The sequence below is a fragment of the Dinoponera quadriceps genome, unplaced genomic scaffold, assembly GCF_001313825.1.
Source record: "Dinoponera quadriceps isolate SergipeBrazil2010 unplaced genomic scaffold, ASM131382v1 scaffold120, whole genome shotgun sequence".
NCBI lineage: Eukaryota > Metazoa > Arthropoda > Insecta > Hymenoptera > Formicidae > Dinoponera > Dinoponera quadriceps.
In genome coordinates, this window is record NW_014554309.1 from 1,389,389 (window position 1) to 1,409,907 (window position 20,519).

Genomic DNA, 20,519 nt, shown 5'->3' on the forward strand with positions numbered 1-20,519 from the left:
CCGGCGACTCGGAGCGGACCGATCCTACCTCGAGGGAGACGAAATCGCGCGTCGACAATAGCGACCACCGTTACGTAAACAGAATCGCGCAGCGTAGCGCGCGCGTTACACAACCGTGTTTGCGCACCGTCGGCCGAAGTGCCGAAGTGATTTGTTTGCGCGCAATTTAGTACATCACCGGCGTGCGGCCGCGCGCGCGGCCTTCGCGCGAATTCGCTCTCGCGGTGCCGCGAAAAATTGTAAGCGCGGTGAGCTGCTCCTCGGCTGCGAGGAGGATGCCCCGTTCGTTCGCCATTAATGAGAGTGCGATTTGCATGCGCCTCGCGAAAAGGAAGAGGCAGAACGGTGGAGGGCACACGGGGGGGGGGCACCGGAGGGCTTTGATTTATCGTTTCTGCTGCCGCCNGGGGGCACCGGAGGTCTTTGATTTATCGTTTCTGCTGCCGCCCTCCTTCGACGTCCCATGCAGCGCGAGCTCGCTCGCGCGATCTGTTGCGCCACGTAGCGTTCCAATTTTGAGTTCCACCGCATAATGAATCGGTATGCAAATTCTCGAATGGGGATCATAACTCATTCGTGCGATATCGTGTTCTCGTCACTCGCGGTCAATCGCGCGGGGACACGAGGCGCGACGCGGACGAGGCTCTCGGCTAGCCGACCGCCGCTGGAGATAAGAGCCGCGAGGACCAGCCGCGGCAATTGCAAGGCGCGCACAGGTGTGCACGCGCGCGATCGCGCGACGATATTCGATATATACAAAGAGAGACGAGCGGGGAAGGGGAGGGGAGGGAGTCGCGGCCAAACTGACATGAAATATGCGAGCGAGCGTAAAAAAATACCGGCCCACCGTCGTCCCTGTGTGTCGAACGCGTCCGTCGCGTCGTCTCCCCGCTCGCCGAACCCACTCGCGACCGGCTTTTCTACGCGTTGTCGCCCATATTTCTCCCACGTTATGGATTCTCTCCGGCGTCGATCCCGAGCGGGAAGAGCGAATTTATCACGCCTCGGCGACGATCGGAGAATTGCGAGCGCAGCGCGACGTACAGTTAGAAAGTACACTGAGAAAAATATTTGGTAATGTCTGCTCCGGGTGATCCAGTTAAAAAGTAACGAACGGATCCAGCGCAACGTCCTATCATCTCGTCGTCTCGGTTGAATCAAGTTGTGCCTTTATCCGGTGAGAATTCGAACGGACGTACAAAGGGCGATTAGGTTTCATCGGCAACTGCATCGGTAACTGCATCGGATACTTCATCGGGTAAAGGTATCATTTGATTGGACAGTAACAATTGGACACATCATTTAATACGATGAAAATGTTTCTCACTTTAAGATTATTGCGATATCATGAAAGTATCGATAGTATGTTTAATTGAAACGGGTATCTAATCACGAATAGTGGTGTTATTAGTGGTATCAGAAAAAAAATATCGATACCGATACTGGTATTGAAATTAAAAGGAAGTTTAAATCAGAAGGAATATAAAAATGAAGGAAGTGTTCGCCTTGTGTAAGCTACTTTCAAGGGTTTCGTACATCTACACGTAATAATCTTATTATAGTATAAAGATACTTTCACTTTCTACACTACTAGACTTTTTATGGTTTGGCTTTCTTGGTTATTTAAAAAACTTAAAAAGCAGGTGTTAAGGCTCCTCGTTACGTCCTCATCATGACTGTCCTTGTACGATAATATCAGAAGTGAGAAATCGCATGCTAAAAATGAACGGTATACGTGGAAATAAAATAATACACACACAATATGATACTCCTGGTCGACTCTGCACGCTTGTAAAATTGTCCGGATGCTTTCCTTTTACTTTGGCAATCAATAAACAACCATAAAATTAACGCAACACAGAAATTGTGAGAAAAGTTTCGAAACGTTGCATGTTACATCGATTTTCGGCTATTTATTGGTTGTTAAAATGAAAGGAAAACGTCTGAACGTTTTTGCAAATGTGCCCAAGAATTTATCAGGAGTGCATCATTTCGTGCATATATTGTTTTAGCAGCGTACATCACGAAACGAAAATATATATTTTGAAGATCGATCGAATAGAGAAATTTATTTAAATGATATCGAAAAGAGAGAAAGATATATATTTATCGAAACACAGTAATACCGATATGGGAACAAGTATCGAAAGAAAATATCGACACCAGTATTATAGCCTCGTGAGAGGGGAGTATCGAGGGTCGATCGAACAAGATCGACTGATTTGATCGGTCGCGATCTGTATATCACGCAAGGAGCGGGAGAGGGCGAATCTTCGATCGCGACTCGCATGGCTCCGCGCGAGCGGTAGGGTATGCGTCGCGCAGAAATGGGACGGTCGTACAAACCAGTATCTTTAGCGAGTGTGCGAGATGACATACGCAGCGGAGGCACTCGTTCCTGCACCGAAGGACACTCCCGGGATAGCACTGCGCGCCGAGATGGAAATACGTTCGGGGCCGGATTTATCGCGTGCTTCTCGGACATTAACGGCCCAAAGTGTCAAGGGCGACTGAGCTTGTTACAGCGCGGATGCCCCGACTCTATCAGTCGCCGAACATTGACGGGAACCTGCGAGAAAGAGACGTGGATAGACAGATTGAAAGCAGCAAAGAGAGGACTACGGGGTGATCAGAGAGAGAGAGAGAGAGACGCGGAGAGCGAGCAAGAGAGGGAACGGTAGACAGAGACGTCGAGGGTGAGAGAGGGAGACAGTGAGGCGAGTAAGGGTTCGTTCGGAAAGCAGGGTACCCGTGTCCATTGACCGTAGGTACGCCAGTGTCGACCGCATCGATAATTCGATAAAGTGTCCTCACATTACCCTATTGATTGCTCCATTGTCCCCGCGACGCTTCTCGGCGATGGCTTCATCGAGAAGCTTTCAGCCCTTGGTCCGATGCTTTGGTCCTACTTCCTTAGTCTCGCCGTCGTCTGTGTGCCGGACGTGCTATAACCACCCGGCTTCTCCCTCTCGCGATTGATTAAACGCAGCGAGCGGCGCCGAGCTGGACATTGTTTGCGCGTGAAATGTAGCGCTTTAACGCGATTCATCGCGCGAATCGACCGGACGGTCACTTTTCGATTCCGCCTCGGATTTTCTCGCATCTTCTCTCTCTCTCGTTTTTTTTTTTTCAACAACGTGCAAATCTTACTCGAAAGACGCATTAAGCTGTAATCCGCCGAGACCGATAGTGAGTTATGTTGCGTCGGGAGAATCCACGTACGCGATACATAATTGGATTACACTTGAATTCACCGGCAGGGAGTGAATAATTACTCCCTCCCGATGTACATATTACGTTGTCACTTCGGGCAGCGTTTTCGACGTAGATCCGTTGATACCCGGTTCCTCGCGGGCGCAGACCCGTTCGCATCTCGCTCCTAAACTTCATATATCAACGCGGCCACGCGAGCGCACGGCTGGATCTCTCGTGAAATCGGCGATCGATTACCACGAAAGAAAGGCGGCGAGAAGGGAAGGGACGCGAGGGGAGAGAGAGGAAGAGAGAGAGAGAGAGAGAGAAATCCGGACCTTCACTGCATGCCTGAATCCTAATTGAATCGTCAGGATGCTCGAGTATCGGTCCTCCGGATACCGACTACTGACATCAAGAATGTGACAGATAGTCGGTCGTCGCGGTCCCTTCCAGAAACCCTTAGCGTCCGGCACACCGGTTGATCGAACTCGCGATTTCCATGCATTATCTGTATCGAGCCATCGCGATGCATGTCGATGACGCTCGATACTTGTCAACGAGATTCACCGTGGCCGATAATTAAGTTATATTTCAACTCGGGGCAAGTACGCGCGTTACGCGGGACGAAACTTTTTGTCGAACCGAATCGAAATTTTGACGCTGCCCTGACGCTCGTAACGACAGTTTGCGATTACAGAGGTGGCCTGTAAACTAGTAAAACCCTATTTCGACAATACTACGCTTTTCAGCTTCTCTCTTAAACCCTTTATTTGTATTTATTTTACAATTTTACTTCAGTACTATCTTGAAACTATAAATGTTCTCGATATTTCGATCGTTAGATTTATATAAATATTCAAAACAATTTATTTCTTGACGCTGCAAAACAGCGGAAAAGTAGGCGTCAAGGTAGGAACGTCAAAGTGGGAGTCATGTATCATTAGAATCCATTGGATCTATTTTGCTATCTTAGTTACTACAGTGTAAAATTGAAGGGAAATCTAACGTAGGATCGAAATTTCGATTCTCGGGGAGAGAAGCCTCGAGCATCGTGAAATGTGCAAGGAACTCTCGGCTTGTCAACGAGTCGGCGGCCGTATAATCTTTTTTATAGAGTCTCGCCGATATTGACGCGCGCTCAAGTTGATTTTGACGCTGGCGTAATAATTAAATTACTCGCAGATTCGACTACCGGTTCCGCGAAGCGAACCGGCGAGACTTGCACGTCGCTCGGTAATCGCGCTACGGCGGTTATATTCGGGAATCTTTTGACACTGGACTCACAGCCGCGGCTGTGTGTAGTCGTGGTGCTCGTACCTGTTCCTGTGGGCGGGACCCGGCGTGCCATTCTATTTCAGCCCGGCTTTCATTCATAACTTGAGTTTTTAATAGCTTGCCGCAGCGCCCGTGGCGACGACGTTACTCCCAGTGCTCTCGCCTTCTCTCAGCATTGACCTCTTCAGCGCGAGAACCGAGATTCGTTCCTCGCATTAACACATTGCCAAACGATCGGCTAGAGCCACCCTTTTCGCGATAATCGTTGATCGACCGATCGACCTAACCTCCGGTCGAAATTTCGACTCTACGTTAAACCTTTAATTCTCCTACGGAGAAAAAGAATTGAATTAACATGACAATGAACGAATCAAGCGCGTTTTCGTCGAAGGAAACAGAACTTCTAAGAACTAAATTTTAATTATGAGAAACCAGAAATTCCGTTTTCTTCGAGCAAAACGAATTCGATTCGTTCATTGTCACGTTAATTCGATCAACTTTTTTTTTCTCTGTATACAACACAGTAGGAGCTAAGATGGCGTTCAATTAATTGTTAATTTAAATAGGTATTTAAGTATTAGAGTTGTATTAATAGATATATAAATATTTAATTTAAATATGAACGATTATCATTGTATGGTAATTATTATATTACACGGGTATTTAAACGTCTAAGTAAAATAGTCCAATTAAAACAGATACAATTTCAATTTTAATCATTTATATAATTTATTTCTACTCTTTGTGCTCCTGATGATACTTTAAATATCCGTTTTCGCCGTTTAACGTCATAATGAATTATTCAAATTAAATCTAGAGAATTAAAGGTTTAAGGGAATGGTAATAATAAATGATGTAAATAAGTTAAGAAAACAATAAATATCGTCAAAGTAGGATTTTAATAATCTATAGACCATTTAAGTAGACACAGATTGCGTTTAAAGGCAACAAAGTGGCATCGAAATTCCGACTCGGCCTTTTAATGATTCTGACGGGAAATCATTATCTTCAGATTTTAAATTTAATTCTACCGTTACCTATGTTGCAAGAATCGTAAAAACCCGGCTCAAGATATGTTACCGCGCACTGGTTACGAAATGTATGGTTTTCCAAAGCCTAAAGTAAGGCGGAATTCGCGCGGTCGGAAATACGTTGAGCGTCGTCGCTGTAATCGAGACAAGCCGATCTGCCTATCCGTTTCGTTCGCTGGTTATTCACCGTCGTTCGAGACTCGCTGTTGAGACTTTGTAGACGTTGCTCGATACGGTGAAAGAGACGAGAGCTAACACTGAGCTAATTAACCGGCGATTAATCGCCGTGCGCCTTGTACAAGGAGGAGGCCTTTTAATTTCGAAATCTCGCGGGAATGGGAGGAGGCGCGGAGGTGTAATTCCACGGAATATGCTCACGAATGAAGCTGTCAATGCATCCGGAATGATCGATATGCGCGTATCTGTCTACGAGGCGAAGTGCGACAACCCACTCTTACATGTCCGTGTACGGACGGTGAGATCTCGCGATATTGGAGCTCGTATATCAAGCTGAATTATTTATTATCTCCCGACTCAATACATTTTCTTGTATTTTCATCGGCTTCGCGGGCTCGCCGGATTGTGAACTCTCGCCGAACAGAGAAAGCGAGAGAGAAAGAGAGAGAGAGAGAGAGAGATTCGCTCTCGCAACTGCTTTCTCTCTTTTTCTCTGCATTCATTCGCGTTCCTCAGGGTTAGATTATTAATCCCGACTGAATTTATACGCGTCTCTTCGCGTCGTGTCGTGCGCTCGCGGAGAGAAGAAGCGGATGAAACAATCAGAGCCGTTCATTCGCGAGCTCTTCGTGGAACAACAAACGCGTCGTACCTCAGCCCGTCCGATCAGCACTTTTGTCACAGGTGCGGACAAACGGTTCGGCAACAAATCATTCTCGCCGCTCGACGCGAGAAAGAGAGAGAGAGAGAGAGATAGGGTGGGGATAGCGCGCGGCTCTCTCGTCGTATAAGCCGATTAATCCTATCGGGCGTATCTCCGAAGGGCCCCGCTGCACCATGAAAAGCCGTGTGTGACACGCACGAACGCACACGCGTGCACACGCACACACGGAACGCAAGGAGCGAGGGGTTCTCTTTCGGGGCCGCGCTCGGCATCGTCAAGAAGAACGAGAATACCGGCGGAATACCCGAACAAAGAGAAAAGAGGTAGGCAGGCGCGCAAGGGAGACGGTGCGCGCGGGTGGGGGGCGGAAGGGTGGACTCGGCTCGGGAGGTGAGGGCGACGCCGCGAGGCTTATAAATAGACACGCGGATAATCACTCAGGATTTATGGTAACCACGGATTATCAAGTTGTACAAGGGGGTATATTTCATATTCGCGACGTTACCTTATTTCAATGGGGGAATACCTGTTCCGCGCGTTACAAACTGCATGAACGCGCGCATACACGCCGGGGATGCGACACGTGTGTTGCGTCTCGTGAGTGCTCTCGTAGGCACACTGCCCGGCTGTGTGTTCGTGCGTGTGTGATCGCCGGCGCGCATCAAGATGACTAGCTCGGGGAGGCCTCCAGGTGCCCCGGTCTTCTCGTTCCATCTTTGCCCGCTCGCCTGCCGCCGCTCCCGTCTCAAAATCATTCCCACGTTCGACGACTACAAAAATGCCCGGCTACTTTTCCAAGAGAGAGAGAGAGAGAACGATCCTCTGACCGATCACCGGCGTCACACACGTATACGCCGACCCGATATCTGCTCGACGAGATTAGAGCGCGGGGACTCTTAACGGGGAGACTTGCTTCGAGGAGGCGGGGGGAGGGGCAGTCGCCGGTGAAGCTGGAATTTCGAAAGCGCTCGGCCGAAAGGACGATATTGCAGCTTCCGATAAGGAAACGAGTAAGAAAATAAAAAAGCGGAAGTCGCTCGTGATACGAAGACGTCGTCGCGAATGAGAAAAAGACCGATTCTTTTCACGTATGCTTTGAGAACGGTTTCAACACTTTTCCTTTCGACGCAGTTCGGAACGCAAACAGATATGAGAATATTCGTTTTCTTTCTGGTTTTTTTTTTTTTTTTTTTAGTAAGTTCTCTCATTGGATCATCGGCTGCGTTTCGAAACGCATTAAGAAAGAAGTGTTCAAACCATTTTGAAATCCACGAGGAAAGTGTAAGTATGAAAATTCAAGATTTATATTCTCATGTATAAGCAAGATTATATAATCTTGTATGGAGATAAAACTTGCACGAAGAAATTCTATAGGGTGTTCGGAAATTAGATCGACAAACTTTATACGCTTATTAAAGACATCAATACAAATAATGTATGGTTCTACTAAAAATATTTATTTTTGTTGTTCGAGAATAACTTAAACGAAGGAATTTAGAGGAAATAATATTGGAAAGAACAGTATCTTCGAACTGAGAATTGTATACAGAAAAAAGTGCTAGATTCAAGTAAATAATTACTTCTTGATAAATACATCTTACTATATGATCCAAGTAAAATACTTCCTTGATCCAAGTAAAATTTATTTAATCCGAGTAAAAATTTGTTAAGGAATATTAGAGTAATTATTTACTTGAATTTAGCACTTTTTCGTGCATCAGTTTAAACATATCGTCCTTTTTATACGATATTTTTCCTCTCGATTCATAGCAATTATTTTTGAATAACAAGAATGTGACATTTTTCCCAGCGCAATTATATTCCTTCATATAAGTTTTATCACCATATCAGATTATACGTTCCTGCTCGTACATGAGAATATGAGCTTTGAAGTGGTACTAATTTTTCCCGTGCAGCGTACAAGTTGCGTTCGGATTCCCGGGAATCAGTTCCACGGCGAGCGAAGGATACGAATCGCGCGCTGCCTCGCGAATCTGTGTCTTCGCGGCCTTTGCGTTTCTCCTCGAAGGAATTTCGCCGCGCGCCTGCGAAGCGAACCACTTCCTTCCTCGCGTTTCCAGCGCGCGGTAATTTCCAAAAATAACTCGACGCGAGTGTATATCCCCGCGCGAGGGAAAGAACCCACCGGTCGGAAAAATCGTCGGATCAACAGTGCCGAGTGATGCGCGGTGACGATGAGAAAAGCAAGCGGTGATTCACGTCTTCGCTCACCTTCCGATTGTCTTCGCGCTCGCCGTGACCTCCCTTCCACTTTTCATCCGAGTGACGCTTCCGATGAGCCTCGTTCCGTCTCCCCTCCCCAACCCTCTCTCTTTTCCGTTATTAGCCATCGGTGGAATCACGGAGTTATGGAGTAGACAATGAGTTCATCGGTTCCGGATGAAGGTGTGCCGTGCAGCTTCGATAAATGGAGAGACCTGTCCGCGGCGATCGCCGGCTCGACGTTCGCGGCAATTACCGCCGAGCGGAGGGGAAGAAAAGGAGAGAGAGAGAGAGAGAGAGAGAGGAGCGCGCACGAATGTACGAGACTTTAAACGCGAGTCAACATTGTCGGCTTGCCGACAGAGGCATCGCGTGTACAGCAGATAGTATCGCCGAGAGATGCAACAATAGAGCCAAGACCGCCCGGCCCTTCGCCCCGCCGCCCCGATTCTTCCCGCTCCCTCCTCTCTCTCTCTCTCTCTCTTGCTCTCCACGAAATATTCCCACAGTCCGGCCTCGCACACGCCGGATTAACGCACCCACTGGGCTTCCCATTGTCAACGCGTGTACGTACACACGCGCATACGTCGCGAGCGCGCGCGCGCTGCCTCACAATGCCCCAATATTCCTCAATCTAAAACGGCCTGGCGTCTTTTTACGCGATTGTTAAGAGCGGCAGCCTCCATTATGCGACGGGCCCTTGGTCCCTCGGATCAGGTTGCTCCGATTTTCACTATCAGCTTCGACCGCGCACCATCACGCACGCATCGCTCATTGTTCGCCGACCGACGGAGGAACTCTTGCGATCGGGCCGCTTCGCAGTGGCCGCCTGTGCTTCGATCGCCCGTGTAATCGCCAGTCCCAGCGAACGCGACGCGACGAGATTCCGTCGAGCGGCCGACAGCCGCGGGATTACGGCTCTTCGTGAGCGACTTCTGCATCGAAAAGCGTTTCCGCACGGAGAAAAGAGTTTCTTCAGATTTAGTGTCTCCGTTTGTTATCCGCTAAAATTTGCTTCGCAGGTAGAACATACGCGAAATATTATATGTGTAAACAATCTCATTGTCACAAGAAAACTCGATTATTTAGCAGAAAGAACGCTATTATCCGAAACAATATCTTTCAACGAAAGAAAATATTATTCGGTTAAAGTAAATATGTAAAAGGAAGGAAATAATTTTTTTTTTGGAAGAAAATTATCTTTCGTTCCGGACAGATCTTTCATTTGAGATAAAAATACACATTCGTTGGAAAGTCTAACGGTCGTACTTACTAATCGAAACGTTAGTTTCTTTGGAGCATGCCAATGATGAAATTTGTTTCGATGCAATGTAATTCATTAAATGCGAAGAAATCTTTTTCTCCGTGTACAAGTACGGTATAAATGCTACACGACTTTTAACTTAAAAACCTTACAATTTTTAGATATGTATCAATTATTTCTCGGTTCTGACGTTTACTCATGCATTTTAGGGAAAACAGAGGTTTGAATTAAATTTCAGCGGTAATGAAAATATCGCGTGTCCCACATTACGCCGCGAGATGTCCTTTATTTTCACCGTGTGCGTAAAAAATATGAAAATAAACGCCGAGAGGTGTGACTGTTAATTTTCTTTCTGTTTCCTCAGCTCGATATTAGTAGCGATTCGCGGGAATTCACGGCGAGGGTAAATCGCAGCTCGTAATTATATCAGTGGCGTTTTAAGTTCTAACGTCGGGAGCAGTGAGCTTGCAATGGTTAATGATCTCTCGTAGCAGCGGGGAAACATTAACGTCGAAAGTGCTCGAAAAGTAATTGATCAAAGCGAAGTTATTAACGGCGTCAGGCGGAATTCCAGACATAACGCGCTTTTCTCAAGAACAGTTAAACTCACACGGCTCGATCTCCGAGATGAGGAGCGATCCAGAGGCACTTCCGTCGCTTGTTCTCGGATTTTAATAAGGTTCACGGCTACGAAATGAGAGAACAAGGGGAAAAGGTGAAAAGGATAGCTCAAGTCGAAATTTTGATCCTATGTTAAGCCTTTAATTCTATAATAGAATAAATATTCTATTATAGAATAATAATATTGATTCTATTAAAGAATCTTAACTATTATAGAATAATATAATTCTAATTATAGAATATTAATCTTTTACTTTTTCGTCTTGTGCTCCTAATCCGACGTCTTAGAGACGTGTAGTGATTAAAACAAGTGAATCCAAAGACTTTCTAATATATTTTCGAAATATAAAAATCGAACGAACTTTTCTTTTACTCGAACAATCAATAACAAACCAATAACAATGCAATCAATAACAACGAAAACCAGTCAATAACAAGAACACTAAATAACCTTAAAATTAATTTGACACGAAACTTACTTTTTTAACCTCTTTTACCATGATTTTATCAGTGTTAATTTTACGTTCGTCCAATTTTACAAATATGCTGAATCGATCATAAATGTCATTTTGTGGGTATATCTTTCTATTCGAAAGTGTAACGCAAAAAATCTTGGCACGCATTTTCTCGCTCCTGACATTAAAACAAGGACAGCCACAGTCAGTGAGTAATCAGGAGACTCAACACGCTTTAAAATTGAATATGAATCCTGCGGAGCCAGAATTTATATTCGCTCGACGCTTCACACTGTTAATTATCCTTCCAAGAATTTAATAAAACCCATCCTTATCAAGTAAGTAAAAATGTCACTTATGTCACCTATTTGGTGGGTGACGCGACTCCGGATGAGACATAGGCGTCACCTATTTGGGTGACAGTCAACATGTAGTTAAGAAGCATGAAAATTTCAACTCGAGAACGATACGAAGGGAGAGGGAGAGAGAGAGAGAGAGAGAGAGAGAGCCGCACGCATCCCCGAAGGCCGAATTATGGGGCCGGGTACCTGCACGGAGAGCAGTGACACGCGAGCATAAGTGAGACAAGTCACGCACACGCGAGAGAGCGCGCGCGCGCGCCGGACAATGCCGCGCGCTGCGCTACGACGACCACGTGCATACCAGGTGACCGCTTGTGTTCGGCGTTTCGCGAACAAATCGGAGAGCGTCGTGCCGGCACCCAGGCTCGTCGACGAGGGGCACCGAAGGGATGCGCGGGCAGCAGCCGTTGAAGACGAGGAGGAGGAGACGAAGAAGAAGACGACGACAACGACAACGGAGAAGAAGAAGAAACAGAAGAGGCTGAAAGCATTGTTCCGTTCCCCTCGCGCGCCCTCCACCGCGCTCTCTCTCTCTCTCTTTTTTTTCATTCCTCCACATTTCATACCGCTGCACCATGCGGTAACCTTCTCTCTACCTCCCTAAAGCCACCTCAAACGCACCGGCCCGTGCTCAGGTGTGCTCCATTGTTAGTCGCCCTACATATCGCGCACCGGCCCGCGCGCGTTTTGCCCTCTTTATTATGTGTTTGGCCATTATAACCCGGAGAAAGAGAGAGAGAGAGAGAGAGAGAGAGAGAGAGGGAGGGAGCTGAAGGGGAAAGCAAGAGAAAGCATGGACGCGTTTGAATGCGCGCGCCAATGTGCTGTCGGAAGGATCAAGTGGCACTGTCCCGTATAGAAGATTTTTTCGGGTCTGATTGGGATCCAATCCGATCTTCCAAAATAATTACGGATCCTAGTTGGGGAATCTACGCGGGTTCCGGTAAGAAGTGCAATGTTTCAGACATACGATTCTTAGCGGGAAACATCTGCTCGAACTCGTTTGCTCACCCCCTACGTTTCTCTGGTTTCCATTTTACGATACGACGTCGAACGAAATAATATACGAAATGCTTGAACTTTTACACTTATTATATATTTACATTTTACATACACACACGCACAGTACGCGCGCTAAAAAAAGCTTCATCCCACATATGGGATTTTCAATTGATATCGTAACGGGATAATTTATTTCGGAACAACTTCGGGTATTCTAATCAGAATCTATGCTGTGTGCAGAAAAATCTGGGAACATTCCTGCGCAGAACATCACGTTGTTTCATACGTTGGCGCGATCTCGCGTTGACAATAGTCGCAGGAGCGGTTGAACGGGGGGGGGGGGGTTCGTCCCGGATTTCGTTCGTTTCACGGCGCCCCGGCGCTCTCGTCCTCCTCTTTGCTGGTCGCAATCCCGCGAGCGCGTGAGCGAGGTATGCAAAATACGAGAGAGTCTCCGTGAAAGCAACATTTTCTTGGCGGAGGCAAGAAAATCAGAGATTTTCCTCGTCGCTTTTGAGCGCCTCGGACGAGGGACGCTGAGAGGGGGTGGGCGGGCGAGACGCCGAGCAAAGGGACAGGTTTCATTTTTGCGCGCGCGCTGAAACGCTTACATAATATCCGCGGCGCGGTGCGCTCCTCGTTTTGTTGCTCGATTTGCGGAAACGTTCCGCGGTACGCGAAGCACGACTCTTTATTACCGCGGACACAAGCATGTGGGATACGCGAGCTTTTTTTCAAGCAAACACGCGAGATTTCCCTCGGAGTTTCCAGCGCTCGGCTACGCGCTCGGAGTACCCTCGGTACCAGCGCGAGAGAAGAACGAGAGAGAGAGAGAGAGAGAGAATAACAGAGAGGGCAGAAAGAGGGAGGAGGGGAGGGAGGGAGGGAAGAGCCTTATACGAGGCATAGCCAAAGGGATTTACGCGATACTCGGCGTGACCTTAAGGTCGGCGCGTCGAAAAATTGCTAAATTATTTAAGACTCCCCTAGCACGTCGGTGCTTGTTGCCGGGTGATTTATTTCGACTATCGTGATGCATAGCCCCGGTATCCAATATTGTAATACGCTTTGCATACGCGCACGTATCATTGTCGACGGTCATGGCCCGGCGATTGAAACACTACCCGGGCTATATCTCAACAAGCTGGCCGGGCGTTATGAGTACCTGCTCTGCGCGCGCGCGCGGCATTATGTTCATCGGTGGTAGAACAAGCCGGTGTTCTCTCTCTCTCTCTCTCTCTCTCTCCTTCGAAGGGAGCTCGAAGAGAGCGGGCGGAGAGTACTCTCGCGCGCTCTCGTGATCGTCGGGATCAGAATCCCGTGTTATTGCGCCCGACAACCAGGCGGATACAGGTGTAACCCTGCTCGTGCGGTCCTCCTCGGCGTCCGTCACCGAGTACGTCATCGTCGGGACGATGAGAGAGAGGTCGACAGCGTGGAGGGCCAGCGATTTTTCCTCGACGTCCGCTGTAATTTAGTCTGTGACGCGCAAAGGATAGTCGTAAGGATCGTAAGAGACGATCGGCCGGTTTACGAAGCGGCCACCGGCCGGCCGAGCGAGCGCGCGGGTGCCGATGTTTCGCGTTATTAATTGCCGTTTTACGAGGCACCGCGCGCGCGCGCGCGCGCGCGGCATCGACGGCGCGCCGAGAAATCTGCTCTCGGCGCGCAATTAAATGGGCGCGGCATTAATTAATGTTAAAATACGCTCTAATAATTAATATTAATTACCGCGCTCCTAGGGCGCTACTATAAACGATTCGCGACTGAAAGCGACTCTCTCTCTCTCTCTCTCTCTCTCTCTGTGTCTGTCTCTCTTTTTCTCTTTCTCGTCTATTATCTTCCATGCTCGATATTATCCCCGCGGCGTGCACGCGATTACGCGGATAATCGGTTAATGCTGCACGCGTCTGTAAAATGAGTTTAACGCTATTTATACTTGGAAAAAAGCTTTGCTCGCGATATGCCCGACTTCTTTCTGCAAAGTTCACGCCGTATTGGTCGCACGGGATTATAAATGCTCTCACGCAGTGAAACTAGGCGCGAAAATGAATTGGAGCATTGCTCAGTATGTGGCGAAAATGATTAAAGATTTCGAAGCGATATCTTTAGCAGTCAGCGTAAATTCTTATCTAACACAGAAATTCTGCTGTTTGTACGTGCTCAATGTGTCAGTGCTCTAATCAGAAGAATTTCATAGAACATTTTTATACGTTTTCAGTGAAATTTGGAGATCTGAAAAGATACTAAAAATTTGCGGAAAAATTTTAATATATCTTGGATTTTAAATTTAGGACTTAGATGTAGAACTTTACATTTTGCCGTTAGACGGCATAATAGACTAACGCATATTCATCGCATTCACATTCATTTTGTACTTACATTTACGCAAGATCTATATGTGCAAGAAATGCAAAAGGATTAACGCGTGATCATGTCAACGTTAAGTAACATTTGAAAATCGCTTCTACAGAGGAAAAGAGAATAATAAAAGAAATTCTTTAGATTTCATATTTCTATTTATTTGACTAAAATTTTTTTCATAGAAACGACATATACTTATATGAAGTATTATTTGAGTAAAAATTTTATTGTCTCAAGAAAACTCTATTATTTAACAGAAAGCACGCCATTATTTGAAATAATATCACTTAACCAAATAAAATATTATTCGGTTACAATAAATGTGAAAAAGTATGTGCAACGAATAATTTCTTTGTAAGAAAATTATCTTTCGTGTCAAACAAATTTTTCACTCAAGATAAAGATACACGTTTGTTGAAAAGTCTAACAATCGTGCTTATTAATCGAAACATTAGTTTCTTCGGAGCGTGCCGATGGTGAAATTTGTTTGGATGCAATGAAATTTATGAAATTTGAAGGGATCTTTTCCTCCAGTGCGCGTTATTGACGCTTATCAAGTTCGTCATCGGCTTCGGCATCTTTAATTGTGAAACGCCGATCTCGCGAGTCGAGCAGTCGATCGCGCATTAACGAGTCTACCACGGCAGCCTTCGCAAATAATGGTCGGGCGACGAAGCGCTCGCGCGACACGCATCTTCCCTCGCGCGTCCGCCCACTTTACAATAAATAAAAATCTCTCTCGTCGCGGTGATTTACGCGCGAGCGCGAGCGAGCAAGCGAGCGAACGCGTATTCCGCGCGAGCTCGGCGACTTTTTTCCCGCTCGTTACTCCAAGGAGTTCGGGCACGAAGCACTCCGTGCATGCGAGAGAGCCGCGAGGCTACCTACACGGCCGTTACCATACGATTAATATGTTAATCGCCGCGACGATGTCACATTAGTCACGAGCGCCGTGAGCGAGCGAGCGAGCGCTCCTCCGCGATTAACAGACGTTCGACGCTCCCGCACGTCGATAAAACGTCAAATCCATCGCTACTTTTTCTCTCTTGTTTTCTTCTCTTCTTCATTCAACGTCGAACAAAGTGCCTCGGGAATACGTCGGGAGCGCGATCGAGATATGTATACGCTAGAGAGAGAGAGAGAGAAAGAGGAAGAAATAGAATGAGAAAGATAGCGCACGATAGAAAAATACATCTTGCATTCAAGTAAATGTTACTTGTCTCGGGTATTTCGCAAATTTTAATATCCGTAAATATATCATAAGTTCGTTATGGGTGTCACATTTATTCAACATATGTTCCGAGTCCTGGTATTAGTGAGTTTAGCACTTCAATCAAGAATAATAACACCGTGAATGCCGTGGGGGTCACCGGTGATTGGCGTTATGGTGTTACCGCGATTTGTTCAGTTACGTATGAAATATAATTCATTACATCTACAAAGTAGACCGTATTGCCAATAAAGAGCTAATGTAACAAAGTGAAAAAAAAATATATATATATGTATCTTGAATTATATTTATCTACTGCAGCTTTAATATGTTAATAATCAAACATTTGTCATCATTAGACGTTTGTACGATCAGTGGAAATTAGCGCGACACTCAACGTGTCAAATCAAAACGCTTCGGTTTGCTTATTCATATTAGCCAAATATAACTCTTTTTTTTCGACAAATATATTTTTAAAAAGAGAATACTTTTGAGAACGTGATGAGTTTTTCTAAAATTTATGATGCGTAAAATTTAAGACTATTATTTTTTTACTATTATAATAAAAAATTATTTTTTGTTAAAAATAACTACAACTTAAAAGAGAGAACATAAATTGAGCAATCGTTCTTCACAGCAATGGAGCGATACTTTTCTCTGTACATTGGTTGACTTTGAGCGCAAGATAGAGTCGCTTCTCGCGCATGGAGAAAAAAATCGGTTGGATCGATAAAATCGGCAGCTGCCGTCGTTGAAAGAAATGTTGTGTCCGCTGAACACACACACACGCGCGCGCGCACACACACAAATCGTGCGTTGGTACAGTTGACACAGTTGCTGAAATCGCAATAGTCGAGTGGACTATTTCTCATTACAGCAACTGTATAACTCGCTCGATGGACTAGACGTTGTGCTTGGAAAAATATTGCTCAACGTTCACGCAACATTTCGTTGATTCTCGTTCTCTTTTTTTCCCCCCTCAGCGTAGACGAGTGCCGAGAACGGCGGCGCACTCACCTTGACTCCCATTAAAGAGACACCTGCGCGCCGTCGAAGTGGCGATCGCGCGCGCGTGGCTCGCGAAAGAACGAGGCTCCGACGGCTCGGGATTAGGTGCGCTCGAAAGAAAGTCGTAAATTGGCGAGGCGCGACTCTCGATAAAGCGGAATCGAATTAACCGTTTAAGAGGACGGAGCGAGTGTCGTTCCTTCCGAAGGGGAGAAGCCGGCCGGCGTTATTAGAGCGACGTGTGCGAAATAAGAAATCGGCAATTCGGCGGCGCTGCTTGTACGGCAATTACCTCGCACCATTTAAATCGCCACGTTGACACGCCGGCGTCTCTCTCTCTCTCCCTCTCGCGCGTCCACCAGCCTCCGTCCGCACAATTCGCCGGCGAGCAATTTACGGCCGGGCCGTCCGTAAATTTACTTTCTTCTGCTATCGCGGCACGCAATTACGCGCCATCCATTTCGCCTGTCGCCCCGTCATCGAGCCTCTAACGCGTATCTCCTTAAAAGCGACTCCCGCATGATTCGTCGCCGTCCTCTCGCCGACCCGCTCGCACGTTCAAGGAGCACCGTGCGATTAGTAATTCAGATCGACGCGGAGAGTAAGACGTTACGCGAGCGCGGTAATTACGCCGCGCGGCCACCGCGAGTCCCGAGGTGGCTCTGCGAATTTTTTCCGCCTCGCCGTCCGGCCTAGGAGTCCCGATAATTGTCGCTCGCGATACCGCGAGGTTAAATCCAGCCCGGGATTCGCCATAACGCAAAGTTAATTAGCCGCGCGGAATCCGAGGCATCCGGTGGGTTGGTGTCCGGCAGACTCCGGTGGAACGGCGTGCACCGGGAGGCTCGTGCGTGTGCGCGCACCCCGTCCTTGTGAGGCCAAATACGTGGTGGTGACATCCACTTGGCGCCAGTTCGCTCGTTCTGCGACCGGTGACGTGTAAAGCCGCGTTTTCAAAGTAACCCAGGGTACAGGTACGCGCGTATCCCGGCGGATAATGCGTATCTGGGTGTACACGAGGATACGAGGTTTAAGGAACGCGAATCTATAAATAGCTCGCGCGCGCGCGCTGTATTCAGGCAGGACGACGCAGCGCGCGACCTCGGGCGAAATTTAATCGCACGCGTACTTTGTTACGCGCGCCGGCGCGCTCGGAGGAGCGTCGCGGAGACGACTCCGATGATGCCGCCGGCTGGAGATTAATACGCGAGCGGAGATCGCTCGTCGGTGCGGCACGTCGCGCGCGTAATGACGAACGATCGCGGAAACGAGACGTCTGTGTGGATATATCGGTGTAACCGAGCGTCATCGATGCAGTCCTGTTCCTTAATGTGCAGCGACATTTGAAATTATGTTAAACGCGAGGCTGTCCGATTGACGAGAAGACAAGTCAGCTGCTTCGAAGCGTCGCCGACGATCTCGCCGTGCGATCGACGGTTATGATCTACGAATATTTATTAGGCGTATAAATTATTCCGGTGTCTTTGCTTCTTTCCGTCTCTAATAAACGTTTTGTAAAACTGAATATTTTTCCGCATAATTGCAATGGTTTCAGGAGCTGCCAGTTGTGTTGCGAAACATCGCGGAATGATCGATGCGACCTCGGAGATTATTAGCGGACAGTATTATTATCGATAAAGCGCGTATTTGATATTGCATTTTTTGCATCTCAATTGCAAAAAAGAGTTGCCCGAAAGCACGGAAACGATCTGTTCAGCTTTCGACGAAGACGAGTCGTACGAGTTGGGAGAAATGCTGTTGATATGGTTTCGGGAAAATTTCGGGAAGGTCTGTGACGACGACGATGCTCAACCATGGCAAAAGGAACGAAAGACATTTTAATATGAACCGGGAAGTTGTACGGCAGACTCCATTAATATTGTCTCATTTCCTAGTAATATGTAGAATTTCCAATCAGAAGTATTATTTATGCATCGTGGCTGTTGATAATTTGATGAATCGGCAACGATTCTTCAAAGCAACAGTCATGATGCGTAAACATTCAAAAATAACGCGCTTCTGATTGGAGATTTTTAATGTTACTATGCTTAAAGAACGGAACGGTATTAATGGAGTCTGTTACATCGCACCCGGTTTATTCTCTCTTTTGTTTTGCCCTTTCAAATTTTTATTTGTCTCGATCGTTGCAATATTATCTAATCGTTACACATTTTAAAACAATACGGGATGTTCGGAAATCTATCTATCGATTTTATTGATTCAAAACCACTTCTATTGCAATAGAATTCGACAGCTAGCCGATAAATGGCGTAAGATCACTGGTAATAATGAGGATTATTTTGATAATTAAAATTGTATTCCTTTCATTGACAAATTGATCTTGATTTTTGGTAACGAAAGCATCGAGTTAATTCACACCTAATAATGTGCCTAGTCGAAATTTTAAATGTTACTAAACACTTACTGAGCTCCTTTCTCTGCTGAACGCATCCATTGATACTCAGTAGAAAAGTAACATTTACTAGAGAAATAGTCCCGATTATAATTCTTTCACTTATGTGATTATGACAAATACCGAAACTTTTTCTTAGTATTGGAGTGAAATTTCACTCGAAACAAGCAAAAAATGTTCCTGAAACAATAATGGAAATACTGCCACTAGTAATCGTGAGAGTGAGAGTGAAGTTTCACTCAAGCTTAAAACGGACTCCGACTTTATATGAATGAATAGATATATTTTTTTTATTTCTATAAATATAATTTGCTATAAATGAAGCTTAGGTCTACCCGAGTTGAAATGTTAGTTTTACATTAAGTCTTATTAGTTCTATTGTACATTAGTACAACACACAGTCCTCAAAGGTCTTCTATTGAGTTCCTTCGGTGCTACAAATAGGAAGTCATTTTCGTTTCCTCTACTTGAAGACTTAATGTAGAATTCTAAATTTCTTCCCGGTCTGCATTTCCTTTATAACATTAAAGGAGCACTAATAGTACTACTTTGATGCTACAAATCGGGAATTATCCGTTTCCCCCGCTTAAAGACTTAACGTAAAACTGAGTAGACTTAATGTAGGATCCAAATTTCGGGTCCCGAGTCGGGCTTTTAAATTCTACATCAAGTCTTCAGGCGGAGAAAATAACTTTCCATTTGTGGCGTCAACGGAGCGTAATAAAAGACCTAATGAAGTCTCAATGCAGAACCAAGTAGACTCAGTATAACATTTCGACCGGAGTATATCCAGAAAATGAGAACTGCATTAAATGGAGCCTCCCGAGCGTCATTGCACTTCATCGAGGCGAAGACGAGGCGAAGAACCGCTTGGAATCGGCACGCGTGGGTGCCTCTACGTCGAAACCGCGGCGCTCTCGCGAGCGTAGCGCACGTAGCCGATCGCCGAGGCGGAGGGTTTCGCAAAACCGCGCTGTAATATACGATCCTAGGGTCTCGACCGAGAGCGTCCAGCGTTTATCTCTTTCCGATACGGAAGTCTGGCCGGAGGAATTAATTGCCTGCCGTGGCACCTTACCACGAGGCCCGAGCGCGCGTCTCCATGCAATATCTGTTCTCCGCAGAGCCATTAGCCGGGCGCATACTTTACACCGGAGAAGAACCGCCACGTAAGAACCGTGAGCGCGCGGAGCTGGCCGTCGAGGCTGGCAAAACCTCGTTTCGCGGGATTCACGCTTCCACCGTCGCCGTCGTC